Raw genomic sequence first — 22,004 nt, 5'->3', positions numbered from 1 at the left:
GTGTATACGGCTCATTACGGAGCAACATAAGCAAAACAGACACACACACAAAACAGGTACACATCACAATAAACTTGCAATTTATACTCTCTCTCCTTTTTTTGCAGCAGAGTTAATGCAAGAAAGAAAGGGAGGGAGGGCCACAAGGAACAGACATGAGCAAATGAAGGGACAACATGATCAAATGCAGATACAAAGTTACTTTGTTTCCCTTAGGGATGAGTGTTCCTGGAGCCCAATCGAGGCCTTCATGGCACAGGTGACTTTCTGTAGGGATCTGCAGGAGTGAGGGAAGTGGCAACATGAAGGATTTCTGCAAGGGAACTCTTAATATTTGGGGTAGTCGTGGGGAAAGGGTGGAAGACATTAAAGGAGACAGACGCAGGCTAGGCCAGCTCACTAGGGTTGCCAGCTCCGGGATGGGAAATACCTGGAGATTTTGGGGGTGGAGCCTGAGGAGGGTGGGGTTTGGGGAGGGGAGGGACTTTAATGCCTTAGAGACAAATTGCCAAACCAGTCATTTTCTCCAGGGGAACTGATCTCTATCAGCTGGAGATCAGGTGTAATAGCAGGAGATCTACAGCTAATACCTGGAGGTTGGCAACCCTACAGTTCACTGAACAAGCAAGCCGGGCATTTGCTTGGGGTCCCAAATCAGTGGTGGGGCAGCAACACAAAAGGAGGAAACTGGAGTGGCATGTTTCTATCATGGCCTCTCATGATACTGCAACCTGGGGAGGCTGCAGAGGAAACATCATCTTTGAAAGCCCACCTCGGATGTGTTGGGTCAGCCAAGAGTGTTAGATCTGAAAGAATGCAAGTCAAAGGCAGTGTTGTAATGAGAAAAAACAGGGATTGGTTTATTTATTAAACGTGGATTAGCATGGAGAACTTTAAAAGGTGAGGCGAGATGAATGTGACGGATGCAGAAGAGGGATGTGACCATAGGAGAGGAAGAAGAAGAGCAAGTAGAAGAAGAGTTGGGTTTTATATGCCAGCTTTGTCTAACTTTTTTAAGGAGTCTCAAACCAGTTTACAATCTCCTTCCGTTCCTCTCCCAATAGACACCTTGTGAGGTGGGTAGGGCTGAGAGAGCTCGAAGAGAACTGTGACTAGCTCAAGATCATCCAGCCGGCTTCATGTGTAGGAGTGGGGAAGCCAACCCGGTTCACCAGATTAGCGTCCAACACTCATGGGGAGGAGTGGGGAATCAAACCCAGGTCACCAGATTAGTCGGCAGCTCTCAAGCATGGCACCATGCTGGTTAAGAGCGGTGGACTCTAATCTGGAGAACTGGGTTTGATTCCCCACTCCTCCACATGAGCGGTGGAGGCTAATCTGATGAATCGGGTTGGTTTCCCCACTCCTACACATGATGCCAGCTGGGTGACCTTGGGCTAGTCACAGCTCTCTGAGCCCCCACCTACCTCTCAGGGTGTCTGTTGTGGGGAGGGGAAGAGAAGGTGATTGTAAGCCGGTTTGAATCTTCCTTAAGTGGTAGAGAAAGTTGGCATATAAAAACCAACTCTTCTTCTTCTCCTCCTCCTCCTTCTCACAGAACATGCTGCACAGTGTTCTGAGAATGAGAATCATCTAACTGAATGGGGGGGGGGGAATTATCCCACAACATAGTGGTTCATTTGTCACTAATGTCATACACTTACTTCAGAGAAAGAAAGAAAGAAAGAAAGAAAGAAAGAAAGAAAGAAAGAAAGAAAGAAAGAAAGAAAGAAAGAAAGAAAGAAAGAAAGAAAGACTCAGAGTGGTGTGCCATGTGAAATTTCATATAATCCCCATTCTCTCTCCTGTTGCCTTGGATCTTTTAAACACAAATTCCTAATAAGAACTCCTTGTAAAGCAAGTCCCAAAACTCTGTAACTTAAAGATCTAGTGTGTAGCATGATGAAAATTTGATTATCTTATCACATACCATATCACAACCACGACGTATCTAGATTTGCCTTCCGCTCTGCTGTTCACACAGCCAAATGTTCAATTGATCCTCCGTTATGGGTAAACTTTAACAGATAACAGTCTAAAATTAAGCAACTGAACTGACAGCAATCCAGCAGTTCCTGCCCTGGTATTCCCCCCCCCCTCAAAAATGCTTACAGTCCAACTCTTTTAGAATCTAATTTAAAGAACAATTAGTTAAATGTATTCAAAACTAATTGTGTTGATCTAGCCTGATTTGTCAATACCGTTCAACAGTAGCTAACTGCCATCTAAAGGTCGCCCCTAGATAACACTCTCTGTGGAATCAGCATTAACTTCCACTTCTTACTGCAGTTAACCCTGCAGAATGCTTAAATGCTGCACTCTTTTGGCTATGTGACTGTCTGTTGGAACACTATTTTACAGAGAACAGTGGAATCAATTCTAGCAAAACTTTGCAGAAACAATTGGCCAGGCACCAACTAGGTATAGATTTGGCATTGACCTCACTCTTCTCCATTCCCTGATGATAACGAAGCAATGGTCTCTGTCTGACTTAGAATAATACAGTGATATACACTGACAGGCCAAGTTTACACATCCAATTTTTTTGCAGAGCTTTCTCCACAAAGTTAGCAAGTGCTGTAATTTAATAGAAGTATAAATGTGTGCCTGGATGGTGAAAATAGGGGGATAGGCTACGGATGGTTTTAAATTTCTCCTCCCTGCTGTTTCGTCCTCCGATTCCCCGTTTTGATTTTGCTTCTCCCACTAAGCAAACTGCATTCTTTATTTTTTGCATCATTTTCTGTTACAATTTTTCTCCCATAATATTTAGGCATTTGTCATTAGTAAAAAGTGGAGAAGTGATGTTGTTAACAGCAACGACAAATAGATTGCAGTTAAATAATAAATACAAAAGAGGAAAGAAATATGAAATATCCACATATCCATTATAAAAATAACTGGATTCATTGGGGGGGGGGGTTGAAGTATGTTTACCCTGTAATTGTGACTCTTTGGCCATTTATGCATGGAAGGTTTTGCCTTGGATTTCCTGCTCTCTAGATGCACATTTTCCCCATCTGAATGCTCAAAGCTCAAAAATAAGCGCCCATGCAGATTTGAGAATTCAGATCCGAAAAATGTGCATCTAGAGATCGGCAAATCCAAGGCAAAACCTCCCATGCCTAAATGGCATTTAATAATTAAACACAGAAGAATGACGGAGAAACCTGAAGTACATGGAGATAAGCAGCAGAATGTAAGCAACACATCTCAATGGCAAGAAGTTGAGGTCTGCGGAACATGGGTGAGTATACAAGATGCAGGTCCATGGAAATTATCTAATAACCACCACCATTTTGCTAAGCCCTTCAGTGCCTGACTAGGTGTGGTTCCACCCAAGGTTGCTGACACAGGAACATCCACTGTGAAGCAAATGGGACGCATCTTTGTAACTTTGCCATATACAAACTGCCAGCCATTCCAACAGCTTTCTATCATACATGTCGCTGTAGTGTGTTGAGAGCCAGCGTGGTGTAGTGCTTAAGAGTGGTGGTGTGGAGCAGTGGACTCTAATCTGGAGAACTGGGTTTGATTCCCCACTCCACATGAGTGGCGGACGCTAATCTGGTGAACCAGGTTGGCTTCCCCACGCATACACATGAAGCCAGCTGGGTGACCTTGGGCTAGTCACAGGTCTCCTCGAGCTCTCTCAGCCCCACCTATCTCACAGGGTTTCTGTTGTGGGGAGTGGGAGGGAAGGTGATTGCCAGTCGGTTTGATTCTTCATTAAGTCGTTGAGAAAGTCTGAATATAAAAACCACCTCTTATTATTCCATAGCAGGGGAAAGAGAAATAAATTATATCACTGTCCCTACCCAATCAAGGGTGATGTATCATTTTTCCAACTTTCACACTCTCACATGAAATAGATCAATAGGAAGGAGCATAAAAGTGAGATCAACGTTTCCATATGCCTTTTGACTTTGGTATCGAGCTCACAATAATTCTATTAACATTTTGCTTCATTTCCCCTTCTCTTTCATATGATAATGCAAGACAGGCAAATGTTTAAAGAAACAAGATGAACTTTCCCTTCACCACCCACTCGAGGGTTGCAGTGTAGGAGCAAATTGTGATTTATTGAATGCAAGCACTAGTAATGACTTATCAGTCTGGGTGAGAGAAGTCTATTACCCTTCGACCATATATCAAGTGCTTTTCATTTCTGTTATATACAGCATGTCAGGTAGCCCACAGTCAGAGCCGAACACTAAATTCACTCCAGGGTTAATAAAACTTGGTTGTGAGCAAGCATGACAGACAAGGTCTTGATTATAGAGAGCAGGATGGCAATTTCAGAACAAGAGCTTCCATCTATATTTCAAAGAAAAACTTAAAGAGCTCAAAAAACAAAGTATTAGATACAGCAAAGTATAATGAAAAGCAGTAAAATCAACTGCAGACTTTGAGAAATAGTTTCCGTGTTTAATGAAGAACTTTCTGACAGAGTGGTTTCTCGGGGAATGGGCTTCCTCGGGAGGTGGTGGGCTCTCCTTCTTTGGAGGTTTTTAAGCAGAGGCTAGATGGCCATCTGACAGCAATGCTGATTCTGTGAATTTAGGCAGATCATGAGAGGGAGGGCAGGAAGGGATGTGTCAGTGTTTGGCTCTCGTGGCCCTTTCTTACATGCCCAGGGAAATGTTGGTCACCATTTTGGGGTCAGGAACCAATTTTTCCTCCAGGCCAGATTGGCCAGGGATTCTGAAGGGTTATTTCCTCCTATCTTCAGGGTGTGGGGTCACTGGGGGTGTGGGGGGAGGAGACAGTTGTGAATTTTCTGCATTGTGCAGGGGGTTGGACTAGATGACCCCCATGCTCCCTTCCAACTCTATTATTCTCCCCAAATCTCAAACAGATCACAAAGGTTCCAATCCTAAGCACTATGTGCGAAGACTCTCCAACCAACTCTCAGCCCACAGTGGACTACATGACCTGTCCAAATCACAACACCATGCCTTTTTGTTTCTCCAAACAAGGCCTATTTACTCCTCCTGTGCAGCCAAAAGAAAACCAAGTCACCCAGGGTGCTTTGAAAGTGCTTTGCTTAGACCCATCTGGTGGCCACATGGGTCATGGATGGGACACTGGGCATATGCTACACCCATTTCTTCCTCTGGGCCTCAGCAGGGCTGGCAGGACCACAGGAGCTCAGCTGAGACATAAACAGTGGTGAGGCAAGCCGGCAGGCAACACCCAATACCAACTTAGGGCTGCCAGCCGATGGCTGGCAATCAGAGGGATACTGATTGCCAGCTCTCACAGCCCCACCTACCTCACAGGGTGTCTGTTGTGGGGAGGAGGATAGAAGGTGATTGTAAGCCGGTTTGATTCTTCCTTAAGTGGTAGAGAAAGTCAGCATATCAAAACCTCCTCTTCCTCCTCCTCCTTCTTCTTCAGGCAACCAAGAAGCAGACGTGGCTGGCCATTGCCTTCCTCTGCAGAGCCTTCCTTGGCAGTCTCCCATCCAGGTACTGACCCTGCTTAGCTTCCAAGATCCTTCCCCATTTCTCCCTTATCCCACCCTAATATCTTCACTGTGATTGGGGGGGTGGGGAGAGGCAGGCTGTGGAATCTCAGACTCCTTCCTCAGTCATCACTCTCTGATGGTCTTGGCCGTGGGTAAGGATAAATTTTGATTGGGTTTGACCATAGATAATGCTAAGCATCATTCCAATTTCAGGGTGTGGGATCAGAGTTTGAAAATGATCACAGAGCAGTTTGGCTAGTGTTAAACATGGTTAAGGTAAGACTGTTTTGAAGGGAGGAGCACAGTTTGTGCACAAAAGGAGAGAAAGAAGGCAAGCTCTTGGTTTGCTCTTCATCTACTGGTGGTCCCCGGCCCGAAGAATGTGAGGCTGTCCTCAACAAGGGCCAGGGCTTTTTCGGCTCTGGCCCCGGCCTGGTGGAATGTTCTTCCTAATGACATCAGGGCCCTGCAGGACCTTAAGTTCTGCAGGGCCTGTAAAACGGAGCTATTTCGTCAGGCCGATAACTGAGGGCAGCCGCGAGAGGATCCATCATTACTGGCCTCTCCATCCCTCCCCCTGCCTCTTAACATCTATGGGGGGTTGGTCTGCTGATATTTTGTTATACGGTGGCACCTAGGTAAATTTAAGGCCACCTGTATATGAGTGTATTACAAGGTTTTATTGATATTTTATTGAGGTATTGATGTTTTAATTATACTTGATGATTTTATGTATTTTAATTATTGTTACCCGCCCTGAGCCTGGCTTGCTGGGGATGAGGGCGGGCTATAAATTTGAAAATATATATATAAATAAATAAATCTAGAAAATGGGACACTGTCTTCAGCAGCTCTGGGCCGAGAAATATACAGACAAAAGGATTTGCAACAATGAATTGAAGCACAGATGAGGTCGACATTGTTTCACCACACCGACAACGTTCGCTGGCTCTTCCTTGAAAGTCAGTCCTGTTGAATCCAATGGGATTTCCAAGTAAATGTGTTTAGAATTAGTGTGAAGGATGATTTACAAAGGAACACACGCAGGGAATTTCACTCATGAGTTGTCATTGCTGCCAGCAAGTTTGGCTTCCATCGTGATTATTTCTACAAACAAGTTCACAATTCCTAAAATATAACTGAGGGGTAAAAAAGAATCAGTCCCCACATATGCACACAAAGTGAATATGCCAAACACAGAGAAGGAGGAGGAACAGAATGAGAGGTGATAACAGAATGCCTGAGCATTTCTTTTAATAATGTCATTTCACCATTTGGAGGTGTGTATGTGCGGGGGATAATAGCCAAGCTGAAAGAGAGTGATTACATGCTATTTACAATATTTGAAATAATAGTTAGGTCGATCTCCAAATGCAAACGAAAGCCTCCTGGCTGCAAGAAATAAAATGCAGTCAAAATATTTGAGCTTTGCTAGGGAGTTGGATCATCATGGGAATAGTGAATAAATGAGGCCCAGAAAGGAAGGGTCCTAAAAGAAATCTTATCTCAATAATGTTTTTATTCAGTGCAGAGCCAGCATGGTGTAGTGGTAAACAATGCATTCCTGAGAGGAATGCATGCACCGGGCTTAGGAGGCAACGGCCCGGCTGAAACCTCCACCCGGCACAAAAAAAACATGCAACCCTCATAGGGTTGCACAGGAGATACGCCACCTAAAAGGTGGTGTATATTGGGGCGGGGGAAGGGGATGTTTCCGAGCCGTAATGGCGGCCCCATCCCTGGCTGTTGCTGTAACGCCCCAGGAACACCTCCCGGGATACCGTTACGCCCCAGGAACGCCTCCCGGGATGCCATAACGCCCCGGGAACGCCTCCCAGGTCACTGCCGCGGCCTTTGCCTGTGTCCGGATGCCGGCGGCAGGCTCTGCCAGCATTCGGTCCTGGCGCTGCCACCTTAGCGGCAGGAGACCGGCATCCGGCCCAGTATGCCGGCACTGGGGCCACAAACACCGGCATGCGCCTCCCAGACGCTGGCGCTGTGGTCCCTTGTGCCGGCGTGGGCCGTCACCAGCCTCCAAAGGGCTTTGGGCGCAGCTGCCAGCGTGGCTCAGGAATGGGCTGAAAAAACAGTGGTTTGGAGCTGTGGAGTCTGATCCGGAGAACCGGGTTTGATTCCCCACTCCTCCACATGAGCGGTGAATGCTAATCTAGTGAACTGGATTTGTTTCCCCACTCCTACACAAGAAGCCAGCTGGGTGACCTTGGGCTAGTCACAGCTCTCTCAGCCCTACCTCATAGGGTGCCTGTTGTGGGGAGGGTAAAGGAAGGTGATTGTAAGCCGGTCTGAGTCTTCCTTAGGTAGCAGAGAAAGTCAGCATACAAAAACCAACTCTTCTTCTTCAAGGTGAAGCCCAGACTAATAGACATTTTCCTGTAACAAATATGGCTCATTTAGATCAAAAATAGTGATGCAACACACACGCAAAAGACCAACAAGAAAAACAAAAACAAAAACACAGATATGCTATTTGGAATGTAACTTTGCAGAGCTCATAGTGTTTGTACATATATACATTATGTCCCAAACACCAGTTCCCTGAAAATTATTTTAAAAGCTAAAATTGATTTTTTAAATTATTTTTTTGTCTGCGTCAGGAATACTTACTGCCGCTTTGACTGAGTTTAGCAAACAATAGAAGCCCAGAGAGAAGAGAGATCTCATGAGCGGGGCTGGGGGGGGGATAGCTATATGTTAGTCTAACAAAACTGCAAAACCTCTCAGCCCCTGTTGTCATTAAACCAACACAGCTGTAAGCTTTGGTATTTCATTTGCTATTTTCCCCTTGAGATTTTTATTACTCGGCCTTTTAAATATATGGCAATCTCCCCCAAGGTTCTCCCCTACACCTAAGCGAAATGTATTTGCATTATACAAAAAATATATATTTTGCACTAGCTTTAAAAAAAGGAAAGGAAAAAAAAAGATAACCCAGACAATACTGTTCTCAAAAGCCTCAATGTGAATTGCATTATTGGCTTTTGGGGCTGAAAAGCTTTACAGAGTTTAGCTAGACAAGATCAAGGACTGTATAAGGACGACCCTATTTCTCCAAAGCTTCTGATATCCCCTGGGCTCACTCACTGTACTTCCCCTGAGGTCAATTTGTTTAGAAAGTTTACACTACAACTAGTGTCCCCAATTCAGATTTTAAAAATAGAGTTAAAAACTAACAGCACATCCTGTGTGCATGAGGAAGTGTCTCTTATTTCAATAACCATTATAGAACTCATGATAAAAAGGGTTTTTTTGTTTGTTTTTAATGTATCCAATGCATAATGGAAAACTTAATTACGATTTAAGAAAGGGGGAGAGAGAGAGAGGAGAGAGAGAGAGAGAGAGAGAGAGAGAGAGAGAGAGAGAGGCTGTAATCTATAGGTTGTTATGAATAGAAACAATATTAGACAGTAGATGTGATATGAAGAAATATCTGGTTTTAATGATAGCATAAGAACATTGACTGTTGGTATTAATATTTTAAGTCTACTTAATTTTAAATAAGGCAAATAACTTAGACCAAATATAGGCTGGAGAATAATTGTTGATACATATGTCTAATTAAAGAAGTGAGTGTTTGCACAGATTTAAAGAATAATGTTAGATGGCATAGATTGTATTAGGACTGTTCTATTGTTTACTGGAGGATCTTGTTACAGACATGAAGTTTAGGAGTGTGTGTTATATGACAGTTGTATGTGCTTTATTTAAAAAAAATAATTCTTTTTTTAAAAGACAAGAGGTCACCCTTGCCTATATGGGAAGGGAGGGGAATTGCAGAGAGGGAGGATATTCCTCTTCTACAATCATCACTGATTCTCAGACTGAAAAAGAAGAAGAGTTGGTTTTTATATGCCGACTTTCTCTACCACTTAAGGAAGAATCAAACCAGCTTACAATCACCTTCCCTTCCCCTCCCCACAACAGACACCCTGTGAGGTAGGTGGGGCTGAGAGAGTTCTTACTAAAACTGTGGCTGGCCCAGGGTCACCCAGCTGGCTTCATGTATAGGAGTGGGGAAACAAATCCAGTTTAGCCTCCACCGTTCATGTGAAGGAGTGGGGAATCAAACCCGGAGTTCACTGCTCCAAACCACTGCTCTTAAACACTACACCACAATAGCTAGTTATCTGCTCTGTTGGACCCTGCAGTGTGCCCTTACAGTGAGATCTTGTTTTGACTGGAGCTAATCTGCTCAGGACTGTGTGTTCCATCCTTTGACACTTGCTTTGTATACAACCTAGACGGGAAGCACAATCCTGAGTAGGGGGTAAGATGCTCCATGGCCGGGGATGGTGTAGCCAAAACACCTCCTAATCAGCTTGCTGCACCATGGCCAGCTACCCAACAGGGACATTCCCCAAAACCCAATGGAATCGCTGCATGAAGCTCAATGGGCTGTGTCAAGCCCCAGGGCCAGAGGAAGGGAAGCAGGGTCAAGAGTGGTCCAAAGTCAAAGCTGCCTTATCTGTAGAGTTCAGTTCCAAGTAGTAAAAACGTAGTCCAAAAGAATAGTCAGCATTCAGTCCAGGGTCATAGGCACAGAGTTCAGAACTAGGTAAAGCCGCGCACAACATGGTAGCACAAGTTGTCCCCACACCCACCTGGATGCCAGCATTTGCTTAAATAAGCTAGGAGGAACCAGGAATACCTGGTTCCTCTGACTCAGCACTCCTTACTGGAGGAGGCTCATTAGCCTCATCACTGTCAGCTGACAGTGCTCTTTGTTGCGCTTGCAACCTAGCACTCCTTCTACTCTCAAGTAGGAATGATCTGCACTTTCAGCATCACTGCTCCAGAGGCTGTGGAGGGCTGCCGTTGAACGCAGGTGAGTTCCCTGCTTTGGATGGTTGTAGGTCTGGGGAACATTCATCCGTCCGTGCCTACTCTGCCTGCTGTGGTTCTTCCCTTCCACTGTCTGCTGCTTCCTCCGAGGAAGCCTCCTCAGGCTGACTCATGACAGGCTGTGCCTATGTTTTTGCTGGCATAAGTTAGCGCTGGCAAATGTGGGCATTCCCATGCCAAAAGGTCTCAGGGAGGTGACTAATGCCAGTCCCGCCCCTAGGCATGCCCCCTTTGGTGCTGGTGCAAGCCCTTGGCTGGAGGTGCACCAATGCATGCAGCTGTGTCGGTGCCCATGTGTGGCACTGATGTGGCGCTCCCTGGCACTGTGGTAAGTGCCTCGGCACCATCAAAAATGCCCCTTGCGGCAGTGCAAGGGGCATTTATGCCAGCGCTGGGGTCATGCCATCTCCTCAGTGCTTTCAGCTCCCCTTGTGGACTGTGCTGTAAGTCGGCTTGGCTATTGTACAGTGACTCTTGGCCTCACAGACTGAGAAATCTGCCTTGTCATCATCTTGACAGGCAGCCCTGCACTCGGAGAAGCATTAATGTGTTTCTAGCTTAAATATTTGACACAGTATTTTTTTTCCTTAGTTGTATTCAGAACAACAGTGTCTTCTGACAGTCCTTCATCAGAGATGAGAGCTTGGTGCTCACGTCAAAGCAACTGACCACAATCAGCTTGTGCATTTAGCTTATGCCTCCTGCTCCCCTGAAAAGGCAGGCCTTGAAAACAGCTCCACTTTTCAAATCAGTCTACCATCAGCCACTGATATGAAGGTTGACTCCGCATGGGGTCCGCTACATGAGAACCTTAGACATGTGTCCATGCAAATATGGTCCTGCTTCTCAATCAGAGCCCCACACTCACAAAATGGTCCTAGATAAACTTCTCTGCTTGCACAGTGCCTCACATTCTACCCATAGAGATGCTGGTTGGGTTTGGACACTGGCAACAGCACAAGGCAATGTCTTTGAGAATTGTACTCTTAAACCCTTGTCAGGGTCTAATCATGTATCCAATACCACTCTCAGGGTTACAGAGCAAAGAGAAAGGGGGTGGAAGTGGGCTTTTGCTATCTCCAATACAATTTGCATCAAACTCTGGATTTGAACACCATCTTCCCCCATGGTAAAGTTTCTGGATCAGGGGAATGATTAGAAGGTAAACAAGATTGTGGAACTCCCTGCCCCAGGATGTGATGATGGCTGCCAGCTTGGAGGGCTTTAAGAGGGGAGTGGACATATTCATGGAGGAGAGGGGTATTCATTGCTGTTAGTTAGAATGGATACTAGACATGCTGCATACCTATTCTCTCTAGTATCAGAGGAGCATGCCTATTATTTTGGGTGCAGTGGAACACAGGCAGGATGGTGCTGCTGCACTCCTCTTGTTAGTGGCTTCCTAGAAGCACCTGGTTGGCCACTGTGTGAATAGACTGCTGGACTTGATGGGCCTTGGTCTGATCCAGCAGGGTCTTTCTTATGTTCTTAAGAGACAGATCAGAGGAAGCTGTCACCTAAATCTCTTTTAACAAGCCCTGTGTGAACAGCAATGACTAAGCTCTCAAAAGAAACTGAATTAAAATAACCTTAGGATTAAAAAAAAACTTTTTTTTTTTGGCCTTGGAACAAAGTTACACCAGCAAAACTGAGCAGCATTCAAAGACTGCACAGAAACAAAAAGCTGAAATTTGTTGGAGTACATTACTTGCCCGGGACTCAAAAGAACAGATTAATTGCGCTTACCTTTTATTCCTCCTCGCAAGACAGAATTTGTCAGTCTCCTGCTAGATTTTCAAGCCATATTGTACACTGCTGAAGTGTAAAAGGGTTGAATGCATGCCAGTGTGATTTTAATCGTATTACAGAAAGTGTCCCGACTTGATGGAATCAAATTGCTTTAATTGCGGCAATCAAATGTATTCTCTTCACTACTGCTAACTAATGTTTAGCATACTTTTTTTTTTCCAAAAGGCCAAAAGAGAGTCTGCATTTCTCTGTTTTAAATGCTCAGCTTGAATATATGTATCTGCAGGGAAGCCGTCAGATATACATCAGTTGGAATGGTGATGCAGGGGCTGCAGAGAAGAATAAGAAACTCAAGCAATACATTGAGGACAAGAAGAAGAGGAGTTGGTTTTTATATGCCAACTTTCTCTACCACTTAAGGAAGAATCAAACCAGCTTACAATCACCTTCCCTTCCGCTCCCCACAACAGACACCCTGTGAGGTATGTGGGGCTGAGAGTGTGTGACTAGCCCAAGGTCACCCAGCTGGCTTCATGTGGAGGAGTGGGGAATCAAACCCGGTTCTCCAGATTAGTTCTACCACTCCAAACCACCGCTCGTAACCACTACACCAAGCTGGCTGTCCCTAGGGAGTTCTCTCAGTTTGGCTACAGGGGGGCTGGTGAGTCTAGGAAGGAGGACAAAGCGCGAGGGATTATGGAACCCGAGGACAAACACAGAGATCAATGGAGGAAATCCGCTTGCCTTAAAGTCCCATCCTACAATGCACATGTCTTGCATTCTGTGCCCTCAGAACGGCTTTCCCTCCCTCTTTCTCCCAAGCATCTCCAACTAGACCCCAGTAATTAGAGGCTTTATCGGGACAGGTGAAGCAGAATTGTGATATCATATCATAAAAGCATATCTACTACCTTACAGATAAATGTTCATGACAAAACAAATTATGTGCCCCTATTAAACTGAATAAAAATGAGCATGAATACTCCAGATTTATGTTAGATTATCCAGATTTATGTTAGAAAGAGAGATAATGCCCCAGTCTAAAGCACATCAAAATATAATGAGCCCATTGACCAGTTCTCTTCTCCCCCCCCCCCCCAACACACTCGCAAATGGAAAATAACCACTGACATCCCAGCTCTAAATCCATTATTTCACTGGCAGGTTCTCACTGAAAAGCTATACAAAATATTGCATAAATCTCTTTAAGTCAGAAGCACTAAAATCCAAATACAATCCCAAACCATCACACTTAATATGGTCCACAAATTCAGTTTAGCCTAGGCTTGAAAGGACTTCTTGAACACCATCTGATCTGAGAGATCTTCTAAAAGGAATTTCCTTAACAAAGGTGCCACCACAGAAAAGGCCCTGGTCTGGTTACCTCTCAATGCCCTTCTGATGGCAAGGTTACTGTTGCGGCAAAACGGGGGTTCGTGGAGGAGAGAGACCTGAGACCATTAGTCGAGAAAACAGTTTTATTGCAGCTGCGGCTCAGCCGCCTTAACAAGCATAAAGACTGAGCCCTGATTGTACTGGGGAATGAACTTTTATCCTAGTTCCATGCTGTGACACGTCAACATTTGGTGCTTATCTGGTAGTTTCACAGAGTCAGGAGCACAGGAGCACAGCGGTTCCATCCAGTCCCCTTTATCATTTACCATGACTTTCCCCCCACTGACTCAACACACAGTCTTGTACTGCAGCAGACTTTCCCCTGCTGTCTCATTACCCTAGATAACCCTAAGGCACAGGGAGGAGCATATGAGGAGTGCCCCCACCCAGTATACTCCTGAATAAACCCCATAAAGGACTTCAAAGGTCAAAAACAATCCTCTGAGTTCACCCTAGAAACCAGATGGTGTTTTTAAAGTGTCATAGAATTCTATGATGGGCACTAGTTAAAAGTCTAGCTACTGAACTGTGAACCAGACACAGTTTCCAAGCATGCTTCAAAAGGGATGGGGTGCATTGTGGTATTCTGATCTCAAATTACCAGGTCATGCATCACTAGGGTTGCCAGCCTCCAGGTACTAGCTGGAGATCTCCTGCTATTACAACTGATCTCCAGCAGACAGAGATCAGTTCACCTGGAGAAAATGGCCGCTTTGGCAATTGGACTCTATGACATTGAAGTCCCTCCCCTCCCCAAACCCCACCCTCCTCAGGCTCCACCCCAAAAACCTCCTGCTGGTGGCGAAGAGGGACCTGGCAACCCTATGCATCACAGAAGCTAAATCCTTGACATACAGGAGCAAGCCAAGTAAAGTTGAGAAAGTTCCCTCACTGGTTTACACACCCTTCAATTTATTTACAGCTATTTCTGTGCACCCTCCATCTATACCTGCAAAAGCACCTTTGCTTATTCACAACATAATTTCATTTCTTCTCATCCCTTCTCCCCTCCCCCCCCCCCCGATGAGCTTTCTCAAAGGCAAGGACAAGATAATGGATATCACATATCTGCTGCTAAAGATTCCATGTCATTCATTTAATAGCAAAATGCAGATGGATAAAGGACTATATAATGATACTGTAAAAAAAATGACTGACTAGTTTTGTTTTGTTTTTCAATATGAGTGAACTCTAAACACAGCCTAAGGCATGGATATTGGGGGGGAAAAAGAAAGATGTTCAACATATGCTCAGAAACCAATCTTCAGAGGTCAAATATTAGACATGTTAAACCACAGAGAGGAGTAAATGGCTGATATATGCACAGTTCAATGTTTAAACAGTTGTTATTCAAAAACTAATTAACACATCTTATCTTTAAATTTTCAAAGGTAATTATCTTTTTTTCCAAGTGTTGTAAATTTAGGAAAGATGCACAAATCTGCATATGCCTTCGACTACCACAGCCAAGCTAGGGCAACAGATACACACCATAAACTTAAGAAATGAATCTTTCCGTGCAAGAATGCACTGCTAGAATTAGTTCACAGGACTCTTGTACTCCATATAAATTTCTGTCTTGTTCTGAAATCCAGCACAGGTACTGATTGAACTCAGGAAGTGTGAAGTGAAGTCTGATTACTGAAACCGGTGTTTCTGTAATATGTTTTATTTATAAGTACACCGGCTGAAATGATAGGAGGCAGGCAGGGAGAAAGCTGACTCCAAACAGCAATACAACTTCTGAAAACCAGGACACACCTAGCCAGCCAGCTAACCACCCCATATTCTTTGGTTCTTGTAGGTTATCCGGGCTGTGTAACTGTGGTCTTGGTATTTTCTTTCCTGACGTTTCGCCAGCAGCTGTGGCAGGCATCTTCAGAGGAGTAACACTGAAGGACCTTGTCTCTCAGTGTCAAGTGTGTAGGAAGAGTAATATATAGTCAGAAGGGGGTTGGGTTGAGCTGAGTCGTCCTGCAAAGTATTAAAGGTAATGTGTAAATCATTGTCCTGTAAGTATCAAGATAATGTGCTAATGAGGGTGTGGTATGTTAATGTGGAACCATTGTATCCTGAAGTGATCTGTTAACATGTGGAATCCAAGGCTAATCCGCATGGCTATTGTGGACTGTAGTCTTTGTTAGTCTGGAGGTTTTCATGGGAAGGATGTGGAAAAATTTTAAATGATGTGGTCAAAAGCCTTCGCATATTGGGACAAGCTGGCAAAAACGAATTTTATTAATATAGTGAACGAGTTGTAGATTCAATTTTTAGTAGTCTAGATTATTGTTAAAATATTGAATTAATAAACTGCTTAGACACTTCTCCAGAAGTTCAACACAGTGGTGGGAGGGATTAAGGGTACACTGGTGGAGGGCGGTGGGAATTAAAATGGTAGAGCAAAGGTAATAAGATTGTAAAGAATGTATTTTGGGTTTTTTATTTCTTAAAATTTTTACATATATGTCATTCTTATTACATAGTTTTCTATATTGTTATATATATATATATTTTCTTTTTTTCTGTTGTATTTTTTCTGTTGGAAAATATAATAAAAATTTAAAAAAGAGAGAGAGAGGGCTATTTATGGCTACTCATAAAAATGGCTATTAGTCATGATGCATACCTATTCTGTCCAGGATCAGAGGAGCAGGCCTATTATCTTAGGTGCTGTGAAACACGGGCAGAATAATGCTGCTGAAGTCGTCTTGTTTGTGGGCTTCCTAAAGGCCCCTGGTTGGCCACTGTGTGAACAGACAGCTGGACTTTGTGGGCCTTGGTCTGATCCAGCATGGCCTTTCTTATGTTCTTAAACTGGAGAATGCTGGGGGTTGAACCTGGGACCTTCTGCATGCCAAGCAGATGCCCCAGTTATTGGGGAAGAGAGGCATTAGCATTTACCTCCTCAACGTTGACTGATTGGGGTCTGAAATGTTTACTTGACAGCCATCTCCTGGCTAGGGTGTGATGAAGGTGAAGTGCTCTCATTGGACCAAGTACCACCAGCCCACATTGGTCCAGGGACAGTGATGTCCTGGGACGAGTCTCTTTTTTGCTGGATCTTTTGGTGATGCCAGAGAGTTTATTAGTGTGCACCTCTCGAGTAGGTATGAGGCATTCTATGCCTTGCCAGGTTTGTGGGGAAAGACTTTGCATGTGGTTTAAAATGTTTTTGGCAGACTGTGTAGCAATGTCTGTTATTTACATGGTCAGCGATCAATCCACCAGAAGAGGTTGGGATGCTACAACTCGAGGAAAATCCCATCCTACTTTGATGTGGGGTTAACACCAGCCCCTTTAAAAGGAAGATCACTCTGTTACATAAGTTGACTGTAGATAAGAGGATGTATCTGGGAGAATTTACTGAGACCTAACTAGATGATTGCTGTAGTACAATGAAAACTCAGCTTGTTCTAGCTTGGTACATGGGCTGCTATTAACCTTGTCAGGGAGAACGGGGAGGATAAGTCTGTAACCAAAATGTGTTCTGTGTTGGACTACCATTGAAGACAACAGTCGTTTATGCATGGGTACTTGCACTCATGTTCACCCCCAGTCTGTCTCAGTTGTTCCTTGGAGTGATGCATGAGTTTTCCCTTCATTAGAGATGGCCTCGCTGCCAGCCCTCACAGATCCCGGGACTTCCCATTCCTCTATTAACCCAGTTCTTCCCTCTCCCCTGAGCTCAGCCTGGGTGAAATCCCCATGCATAAGGTAAAGTGCGGAACACACAAGCTTGGTTTTGCTCACTGCCAATTACAAAGCAGCATGTCCAGAGGTGGGGAGTGAAATACTTCCTGCTTCCTCAGAGCTCTTTCTGAGCACAAGCAAGCTTGGATTTCTTGCCCCCCCTTTCAGATTGCTGCATTTTTGTTGTTGTTGTTCTTAAAATGCTTTTTTATGTGGTGATTGGGTTTGGGTTTGGGGGGGGTGGAATTTTCTCTCACAGTAAGCACTACAAGTAAGCCAATTAAAAAACAGCATTTAAAGGGGCGGGGACTTGATTTGAGCTTGGAGACTGCTGGTGCATAGATTCCCAACAGGAAACTGTGGGTCCAGCCAGCAACAAACCTCAGGGAAAACCCCCATGCATAAATGACCAACATGACATTTCAAGTACTGTATTTTCTGGCGTATAAGACTACTTTTTAACCCAGGAAAATCTTCTCAAAAGTCGGGGGTCGTCTTATACGCCGGGTGTCGTCTTATACGCCGGATGCTGAATTCCGAGCCAGACTGGAGAATCTGCCTGGGGAGCCGCCTCCGCTCTGTCCATGTCCGCTGGAGGAGGGAGGGGAGGCGAGCCTGGCGAGGGCGCTCACTGCCCGGCTCGGAGTCAGAGCCAGGCACGCTGGGGTGCACGGAGGGAGGTGCTCGGCTGCGCTCCAGCGGCAGTGCAAGGCAGGCAGGCGGCTGGCTGGCCGGCTGGCCGGGGCTGGGGTGGCCACTCTCTTCTCCCGGCACAGGGTGTTTTGGCTGCCGCCTAGCACACCCAACATGCCCCCTTTCCTCCCCGGCCTCCGCTTCAGCTTCTGTCTTTATGGGTTTCCCTCCCCTCCAAACCCTCCTTTAGCCCCGCCCTCCGCGGGCCGTCAGCTCAGTCCTCCCCTCGCCTTTAGCCTCACCCTTCTCGAGGGCCCTTACTCTCGCCCCCGTCCCCCTCTTCTTCCCCGCTGCCTTCTCCCCTCACCGACTCCCCCCGAGAGCCACGTCCCGCCGCTTCGGGCTCCCACCCTCCCGCCGGAGCCCGGGGCTGAGCCTTGGCTACAGCCAGCGTCTCTGGCTGCGGGGCTCCCGCTGCCCGGGGAGGCTCCCTCCCTGCCTCGCCTCCAGGATTTGCTCCTGCCGGGCCGGGTCGGCACACACTCTTCCATGCCGGGAGGTCGGTCCCCGGCCTCCTCCTGTTCCTCCCGCCAGCCCCGCCTCCCGGCGCGCTGCCAGCTCGTCCAGCCGCCCCCGCCCCCTCTTTCTCCCTCCCCGGTAAGTGGTGTTGTTTCCCCGGGGGTTGAGCCGCCCCAGGAGGACCGGGGGTGGCCGCGGAGTTGGAGCGCAGTCCCGAGGGCCGGCCCCAGGCCGCGGACTCGGGTTGGGCCGCTCCAGGAGGTCTGGGGGCGGCCGCGGGGTTGGGGCGCAGTCCCGAGGGCCGGCCCTAGGTCGCGGACTCGGGACAATCCCAAACTCTATATTTTAACTGTAAAAATGGGGGGTCGTCTTATACGCCCAGTCGTCTTGTACGCCGGAAAATACGGCTCTTCCACTTTTTCTTTGGGGTAAATTGCTGAGATCACATTCAGCCGATACTACAGCAGCTGCAGAATTTCCTTCTGGAGCCAATTCAAAGTTCTAGTGTGAACATAGACAGGTTTTCATGACTTAGGATCCACGTACCGGATGATTACCCCTCTCTGAGTGAACGAACTGTCCTACTGAGATCTCAGAAATGAGCATCATTGAGTGGTCCTTCTCACTGTGAGGTTAAATCAGTATTGGCAAAGAACAGGATATTTTCTGTAGCTGCAGCTTCCTTATGGAACCACTCCCTGTAGAGCTAAGATAGACAACCTCTGACAGCTCCTCTCCCCCACCAATGCCCTAAAGCCTTCCTTTTCAAAAAGACTTTTAACCTTTACAGTATATGGTGAGTGGTTTTGATGGGTGATTTAACTGAGCTATCTACTTTCTTGTTACTGTGCTTTAAGTGATCTTTTAGTATTGAATGGCTGGATTTTTAAAAATCATTTCTTACATTCTTGTGAACCACCTTGTGTGCAGGAGTGTTAGACTATAAACATTCTAATAAATGAACATTAACATTTTAAGATAAGCCGATGATACTATATTACTGGCAGAAAATAGTGAAGACTTGAAACAACTACTGCTGAAAGTTAAAGGAGAAAGTGCCAAAGCAGGACTACAGCTGAACATCAAAAAGACAAAAGTAATGACTACAGGAGAATTGCTCAACTTTAAGGTCACAATGAGGAAATTAAAATTGTTTGAGACTGTCTATTCCTTGGCTTCATCATCAACCAAATGGGAGACTGCAGCCAGGAAATCAGAAGGAGATTGAGACTGGGAGGGGCAGCCATGAAGGAGCTAGAAAAGGATGTGTCACTGGTAACCAAGATCAAGTTAATTCATGCCATCATATTCTCTATTACTATGTATGGGTATGAAAGCTGAACAATGAAGAAAACTGATAGGAAGAAAGTAGATTCCTTTGAAATGTGGCATTGGAAGAGAGTGTTACAGATACCCTGGACCGCCAAAAACATACCAAAAAAAAAAAAAAAAAAACCCAAAACAAAGCAGTGGTTCATCAAAGTCAGTATTGTCTACTCAGTCTGGAAGCGGCTCTCCAGGGTCTCAGGCAGAGGTCTTTCACATCACCTAGTTCCTTTAACTGGAGATGCCAGGGATTGAACCTGGGACCTTCTGCATGCGAAGCAGATGCTCTACCACTGAGCCACAGACCCTCCCTAATCTCCATGTAAATGATGTGCAAAAAAAAAAATGAACCTCATCCTCTGGGTCTATAAAAGATGATGCCGCTGGGATATATTGCAAGAAGCTTGACGAATAAGAACTAAAAAGGTTTTTTGTGCCCTTGATGAGGAGGGGAAAAAACCCTTCTCCTATAGCAACAAATGTCAAGGCACCTGCAAATACCAAAGGTTTGGGACACATAAGCTAGTATATCCCCTTGACGCATACTCTTATTTTTCTGCTTGACTTTCCCTAAGGGAACAGGTTAACATGCCCCTCCAATCACCCAGATCACAAGTCTCTGCTGTCCATTACTGCTGGTGACATTAAGGAAGGCAGGTTTTGACAAACAAGGGACCTGAATTTAAGCAGGTAGGACTATCTAGTTTGTAACCTTTTTACACCTGTGAGGATTAATGGCATTTGGAAAGCACATCCAGACTTCCTCCTTCAGACTTCAGGGCTGTCATAGAGAGGAGGGTGCCGGATTGTTTTCTGTTGCCCCAGAAGGCCGGACTAGAATCAATGGATTGAAATTAAATCAAAAGAGTTACCATCGAGATATTAGGAAGAATTTTCTAACAGTCAGACCGGCTCCTCTGTGGAACAGGCTTCCTCGGGAGGTTTTTAAGTAGAGGCTAGATGGCCCTCTGTCAGCAATGCTGATTCTATTACCTTAAGCAGATGATGAGAGGAAGGGCATCTTGGCCATCTTCTGGGCATGGAGTAGGGGTCACTGGGAGTATGGGGGGGGGAGGTAGTTGTGAATTTCCTGCATTGTGCAAGGGGTTGGACTAGATGACCCTGGTGGTCTCTTCTATGACTTACATACACAAAAAATGTCAGGTGATGACAAGCTTTCCGAGCTTCGATTAATTTAAAAAAACCTGATTTTATTCCACAGACTCAGAGCTGACAGGACAGTTGCGTTGCAGCTGAACTTGTGTTTTCTTATGATCCAAATTATCTCTAAGGATGAGCAGTACCCAGTGAAAGATCATGGAAGAAAAACACTCTGAGCCAGCATCATCGGAGGTCAACAATAAACTGAGCCAGGCCATACTCTGGAAACAAGATTCTGAGAAACAGCTGATGTGGATATTCATATCACATGGTAAAGAATATTGAGGACAAAGCCCACAATATATCAACCCATAATTGTCAGGGCTCCCAGAGAGTCAGCGTGGTATAGTGGTTAAGAGTGGTGGTTTGGAACAATGGACTTTAATCTGGAGAACTGGGTTTGATTCCCCACTCCTCCACATGAGCGGCAGACACTAATCTGGTGAATCAGGTTAGTTTCCCCAATTATCCACATGAAGCCAGCTCGGTAACCTTGGGCTAGTCACAGCTCCCTTAGAGGAGGAGGAGGAGAGTCCTTGGTGGTCTTCCTTGGTAGTCTCCAATCCAAGTACTGACCCTGCTTAGCTTCTAAGCTCTGACAAGGTCAGGCCAGTATGAGCTATTAGGGATGTTACCTAGAAAATCTTATATGCGTATGTGTGTGTGCTTCAATAATTTTGAGTTGCATTCATCTACAGCGATTTCCCCCAAATATATGCATGCACTTGAACAACAACAACAAAACCTCAGTGCCACACATTTTTAACAGGTTGTCAAAGAAACTAATTTGTGGTTTTATTAGCTATTCATCCTAATGAAATAAATGGCCTCCACACCATTCATCACTCATTAAGAAAAATGGTCCATTTCCCTTGGCCTTTATTTGCTACTGAATATTCCTAATGAACTTAATGTAGCAAATGATGTAATCCAACAAAAAAGAATGGCAAGGACTCTTTCCGCCCCTGTAAGCTCAATACCCTTCCGCTAACAGGTTTGGTGTTAACACAAGGCGCTAGTTAGCACTTGCAGATGGGAAGGCTCCTTCATTATAACCCTCTCCCCTTACTGTGCAAAAACCTTTTAAAAAATGCAGAGCAGAATGATAAAACAAAGTTAGCAATGGGAATATGGCATGCAGCCCAGGAACCTGTTGTAAAAGAAAACTCGTTGTAACCCAGTAACTGCCACATACCAACAA

At 45.3% G+C, this 22,004-nt stretch overlaps 1 protein-coding gene and 1 non-coding gene across 2 annotated transcripts in view; both read right to left on the bottom strand.

Annotated features, from left to right (window-relative positions):
* Positions 1-22,004, bottom strand: part of CTNNA2 (catenin alpha 2) — a 633,745-nt gene that overhangs the window by 373,097 nt on the left and 238,644 nt on the right. The gene's annotated exons all lie outside the window — the stretch shown is intronic.
* TRNAA-CGC (transfer RNA alanine (anticodon CGC)) lies at positions 19,879-19,953 on the bottom strand. Its single transcript has one exon. It is a non-coding gene; the product is annotated as a tRNA-Ala (tRNA).

Source organism: Euleptes europaea, chromosome 9, assembly GCF_029931775.1.
Source record: "Euleptes europaea isolate rEulEur1 chromosome 9, rEulEur1.hap1, whole genome shotgun sequence".
Taxonomy (NCBI): domain Eukaryota; kingdom Metazoa; phylum Chordata; class Lepidosauria; order Squamata; family Sphaerodactylidae; genus Euleptes; species Euleptes europaea.
The sequence above is the reverse complement of the archived record's forward strand: the minus strand, read 5'-3'. Positions and strand labels throughout refer to the sequence as shown.